The sequence below is a fragment of the Sus scrofa genome, chromosome 5, assembly GCF_000003025.6.
Source record: "Sus scrofa isolate TJ Tabasco breed Duroc chromosome 5, Sscrofa11.1, whole genome shotgun sequence".
NCBI classification, from domain to species: Eukaryota; Metazoa; Chordata; class Mammalia; order Artiodactyla; family Suidae; genus Sus; species Sus scrofa.
Window position 1 is genome coordinate 19,546,602 of NC_010447.5, and position 6,226 is coordinate 19,552,827.

Below are 6,226 nucleotides of genomic sequence, written 5' to 3' on the forward strand. Positions count from 1 at the left end.
CTCTGATCTAGAAGGACTTCTCCAGAACAGACCCTCGTTGCCCCCAATAAAGACGGAGATAAGGGTGATGATGAGCCCTGAAAGATGGGAGATACCAAAGATGGGAAATATTGTCTCACCTGGAAGCAAAAGAAGAAATGGAATGCCACAGGGGTTACTAGCCCCAGCCCCTCTGAGGAGGCCTTCCTCCCCAAGGTCCCCAGCTGTCTCCCAAGAGGTATGAGGAGCAGCAGGACCCTGGCTTGAGAGTAAATAGACTATTCGCCCGAAATTGTCTCTACTCAGCAGGCAGGGTGTGTGCTCACAGAGAGGGAACAGTATGATCCAGGAGTTTCCGAGAAACCAGACCATATATCTTTCAGTGGACAGCTCCCGCAGCTTCCCTAGCGGCCCTCAGAGGCCCACCAGCCCCTCCAGAATCTCCATGAGTCAGAGGCCTCCCCAAACCTAACTCTGAAGCTGCACCCTTCCCAGCTCCTGGCACCCAACATCCTGCTTCCTGCCAAAGGATGAAGGAAAGAGAGACCGAGGCCACGGGGAGCTTCCCATCTACCAGTCTCTCACCACAATCCCACCAACCCATTCCCACCCAGGGGGCTGGTGAGGGAGACCTTCTTTGGTTTCTTTTTAAACTCCTCTGCAAGCTGAAACCCTTCCCTCAATTCCAGATGGAAAGCCAGAAATTGGAAATTTCAGAGGGAAGTATTCATGAGTTGTTGAGAGGAGACACTGGAGTGGACAAAAGAATTGGGGGGGAGGTTTGCACAGAGTAAGGAAAAAAAAACAGGAAAAGGGAGTAGTGAGCATCTCGTTTTTCCTCACTCCCCCTTCCCCCAATTGAGAAGGCAGATTTACAGCCCTGGTTTGGGGAGGGGGCTGAGCATAAGGAAGACAGATCTGCAGTTCTGCCCTCTGAGTGTCTGGGTACTTAGCTTTAACTCCCCCATTAGCATCAATCCCCATCTTGCTGCCCATCCGTCTTCTGACATCAGCTCCTTCCCCTCTCTGTAGCCCAGGCTTTCTGACCCTAAGTGGCTCTTAAAGGGCCAGTCTAGACCTTTCTGTCCCTCCCTTCTCCCACTCCAGGCAGCACAATCGGGTGTGTGTGTACACGCGTGTGCACATGCAAACACGGTGGCCATCCTTGCTGAAGCCACAGTGGATGGGAGGCACAATGTGTGTATGGGGAAGGAGCGATGGCTTTTCCTCAACTCTCTCTGTTCTCTTTAGGTTCCCCCATATGGACCGCACACCCCCTTTTTGTTCACTACCTCCCCAAGCTCAGAGCAAGTCCTCTGGCTGGGCTGGGTGTCACAGACTCGGCTCCTGGAGCTGAGGGCCGGAGAAGTCTTGTGGATCCACAGAACAGATCCTTTCTCCCTCCCTCATTTCCTGGAGGCCCAGGGCAAGGGGTATCTTGAACTACTGGCTGCTTTTAATTCTCAGCTGGCAGTGGGGGTGGACAGGTTGGAGGCTGAGACTCCTAGGAGATGCCCTGAGCCCCACATTCCTAGCCTCCTTTCCCAGGGACCCAGCTGTGGTCCGTGGTGGTGGTGGGGGGGGGGGAGGTTTCAAATCTTCCTCTGCCTGTGAGGGAGGTGACAAGTCAGAGAAACCTGTCTCTGAATTTCCTGGCTCCTCTCCCTTATTCCTCAGCAACCGAGTTTAGGGGGGCAGAGGGGAAACTGGCTTCTCCCCATGTCTCTCCATCTTCTGCAGAAATGCTGTGACGGCACTCCAGAGGCTATAAGAATGCCAGGATGACTGGAAAGTTCCTCCCCCATCTGCCTTCAATCCTTTCTGCTGCAAAGCTCTCTGCAGTCCTCTGAGGGGCTCTCCAGAATAGTCGAACCCCCTTCCTGATATCTGAAACCCATTCCCCACCTCCCTCAGTTCTCTCTTCTCTGGCTCAGGATGAGAGGGAACTGGTGGGTGGGGGCTTTGGGAAAGTGGCCACACTAAAACTAGGAGCCCCCAGCTGCACCCCCCTCAATGGCCCCTTATTTATCACCTTCCAAACCTCACTCTCAAAGAAGCATAAATATTCCTAATTCCTGAAGGCCAGCCCTGAACTCATAAATTTAACTGGGGAGGTGGGCAAGGGAGAGGAGTGAGGTGTTGGGAAGGGGAGCCTACTGCAGCCTCGAGGAAGTAGAACATCTCCTGGGGGTGGCGTCTGACTTGCCTCCAGGCAGACGCCTCTGGGTCTTCTTGGAGAGGAGGAGGAGTTGTGGGCTCTCAATAGTTCTTCTGGGGATTAGTCTTTTCTCACCAACCCCCTCCAATAAAAACCAACCCTAGTTTTGTCTTGGAGCTCCCTTAGTTCTCCATCCTTCTCCCTCCTTCCTTTCTTGCTATTACCTTCCCGTTCTTTCCTGCGCCCCTCTCCCCTCTCTGTTGCCCTTTTCTTTGCGTCTTTACTCCTCCAAGTCTCCCATTTCAGAGCCATTGTCTGAAGAGGAAATTTCTGTTTTTCATTCAGTCTGGATAATGAGGTCTGAAAAGTCTCTCTCAGGGCCCGAATCTCCCGGCTTCTGCCTACCCGCCCCCTCAAAAGCGCGCTTTCTTTTCAGTTTCTCCCCGTCTTCTCCTCAGACTTCCCTTTGTCTCCCTCAGCCTTCCTTTTCTCCTCAGCCTTCCTTTTTCTGTCACCCCCTTCGCGCCCGTTTCCCCTTCTCTCTTCAGTTCAGGACACTTCCCTTTCCAGTCTCTTTTTCTCTCCCTATCCCACTCCAGCTCTCAGATTTCTCCGCTCTTATTTACCCCTTCAGACCCCTTCGTCTGCTTCAGTTCCCACACTACCACACCCCTATTTTCCCCTCTCCTTGGAGGAAAAAGGAGAGGGCTTGAGGAACAGGTAGAGGGAGTGCGGTTCCTTGAGGGGAGGGAGAGCAAGGGGAGAAAAAGCAGGGGAGAGGGAGACGGAAGCGGTGCAGAGGGGAGGGGCATCCTCGCTTCCCAGCGGCGCCCTCCCCCGCCTCGCCGCCGCCGAGCCATAAATCAGGACCAAGGCGGTTTGGCCAATGGCAGAGTGACTCGTAAATCGGCCTGTCAAGTTCAGCCAATGAGAGGCGGCGTTAAATCAAGTCCTGTCAGCGCTTAACCAATGAAAGGCCCTGGGCTGACCATAAATCTGCCCGTAAGAGACAGCGTTGGAGAGAGAGTGTGCGGACGAGCTAGAGCTGCCTGGGCGGGGGACCGGGGAGGGGGAGCGGGGAGAGCGGGCCGGGGGCGGGCGGGAGAGGAGTAGCTCGGGAGAAAAAAGGCGATAACCGAGGTACAAGCGATGAAGACAGCCTACAGGAGAGACGGACAGATGGAGAGAGACAAAGAGAAGCCTTGAGAGATAGCGTCAGAAAGTCCGCGATAGAGCAGGAGCTCGTGCGGGAGACTGACAGAGATAAAGAGAAAAGGGAGACAGACACTGACACACTCAGGAAGGCCCCCGTGATATTCTTCCCCAAGACAAATGCGTACACTTCCCCAAGACACGCGTGAGCTCCGCATCCTGAGGGACCTCGTGCGTGGACACACAGGCGCCATACACAGCTGCAGGAGAAAGACTGAGATAATCTTCCTCTTCTTTTCCCTCATTCAGCGCCTTCCGAGATCAGGGATTGGGATGGGTGTGTGAGCTGTGGAAGGGGGAGGAGGGGGTTGCTTTCCTGCTAAGATCTGTCCTCTCTGGTCTCAGACTCTAGGGTTTCCTCCTGTGTCCCCTGAGTCATTCTTTTTCCAGCGACTGATAATTGGGAAGTCCCTCCTGAGGTCTAACCTCAGTCCCTATTGCTGCTCCTTTCTACGTGCCAAAGCTTTTTCTTTTTCTTTCTTTCTTTCTCTCTCTCTCTCTCTCTTTTTTTTTTCTTCTTCATTTTTGGCTGCCTCTCCTCATATGGAGCTCGCATAGGGAAGAGATCTGAACTGCAGTCTCTACCCAAGCTAAAGCTGCGGCAATGGTGCATCCTTAACCCACTGTGCAGGGCCAGGGCCGGGGATTGAACTCAAGTCCCCGCGCTCCCAAGACTCCACCAATTCTCTTGTGCCACAGCGGAGCTCCTTGCCAAAGCTTTTGAATCACCTTCAAGGAATATGAAAAGTGAAACCTTTTACAACCCTTCAGAGAACTCTCAACTTTCAGAATCTTAGAAGGTCTGAGCAGGCAGGATTTTTAGGGATCATCTGGTGATTTGATTCTAGTTATAAAAAGGCTTCTGTCCTATAGTTGCTAGACATGGGGGCTGGTACTAAAGTCAGACTCTCGACCCTCAAATCATGATCATACTACTGACACGCCCTTGGACTTAGGACAAATTGCTTACCCTATTTGTGCTTTACTCTTTTCATTTGTAAGCAAGAGATTATAATAGATACCTTATGGTAAATTTTGTGAGGATTACACAAAATATTTACAGGATTTAGGACAGCATGAGGCATCTGATAAAGGTGCACCCCACCCCCACCATTGCACAGATGATAAAACCTGAGGTCCAGAATAACGCAAGATCCTGCTCAAGTTCATAGAGCTAATTTTCAGAGAGCCTTGATTGGAGCTCTGTGCTCCCAGGCTGATGTTATTTATCGGTTCTATTCACCCCACCTGCCTCGACCTCTGCCTCAGGTACCTGAACTTGACTCAGTATAGGCTTCTGTGATTTTTGTGGGAGGAAGACACTCGAAAGCATATGTTCTCCATTAGGAGGCAGGATTCCTGGACTCTGGAAATGTGTTGAATAAGAGGATATCAATCTGGCACACCCCGACTTTGTTTCTGCCCTCGTCTTAATCTCTGTGGACTTCACTTTGTTCTCTCAAACCCTGGACTTGAGGGCAGGGAGGGGATAGCACGAAACCAGAGCAGCATCACCAACATGATTCTCACATTCAAGCCCTGGTACCCACCCTGTTTCTCCCACCCCAACAAAATAGACAATAAATATCTCTTGAATAGTGTCTAATTCTTCACTTTTCTTCCTAAGCTTTGGGGAAAAGTGAGGCATGCAGATCCCTGGGTCTCCACCCCTGCTGGCCAGCACGGGGCGTTTATCTCTGGACTCCCAGTCTTACTGACACCTTCTGTCCTCAACAGGGAAGCCAGAAAGGAAACACAGAGAACCAGCGTCACCTGGTGGCCACAGGTGCTTTAAATTTGAGAGAGCGCACGCGCACACACACATGCACACGCGCACACACACACACACACACACACACACACACACTGGTGACAGGAAGTTGGTCGCACTGGAGGAAGGAATGGTATGATCTCCCTCAGGCTGGCCCCTGAACCTTCTTAACTAGAGTCTCAGTTCTGCTTTCATAACCTAGGATGATGAGAGACCAGGACCCGGATGAATTAACTACAACCAGCATGACCCCACTAAGGCAGCTAGCACACCCATCTGCCATGGACTGGGAAGCTCAGTTCCATTTCACAGAGCATGGAGTGCTCTCCCATGACCCCTTCTCTTTGTCTTTTATTTTTTTCAGGGCTGCACCCGCAGCATATGGAGGTTCCCAGGCTAGGGGTCAAATCAGAGCTGTAGCCACTAGCCTACGTCACAGCCACAGCAACTCCAGATCTGAGCCTCGTCTGTGACCTACACCACAGCTCACGGCAACACTGGATCCTTAACCCACTGAGCAAGGCCAGGGATCAAACCTGCGTCCTCATGGAGGCTAGTCAGATTCATTTCTGCTGAGCCACGACAGGAGCTCCATGACCCATTCTCTTTGGAGAGGGCAAGGGCCGGGGGATGAACTCACTGGAGTGGATAGCAAAACCAGATTTCAGGAGTTCTCCTGTGGTGCAGTGTGTTAAGGATCCGGTGTTGTCACCACAGGGCTGGGGTCACTGCTGTGGTGCAGGTTCAATCCCTGGCCCAGGAACTTCTGCTTGCCATGGCCTCAGGCAAAAACAAAACAAAACTGGATTTCAAAACTTTTTTGGAGTTGGAAAAAAACTGTTTATAGGAATGGAGGATCCTGGCAGTGGCAATTAGAGAAGAAAACATTTCTGGGAATTTTAAAAGGCTGGCTAATCCTTTTAAACCAACTTACATGTTTTATACCTGGAAAGTCCTCAGCTGAAAGCTATGTCCTTGTCCCCCTGCTCTGACCTAGGACCCCCAAACCCTCAACTTTTAGGTGCCAGTGGCAAATCAACCCTGGCCTATTTCTTTCTTCCCCATAGATCACACCTGAGAATGAAAAGGATGGAATTCATTTATTA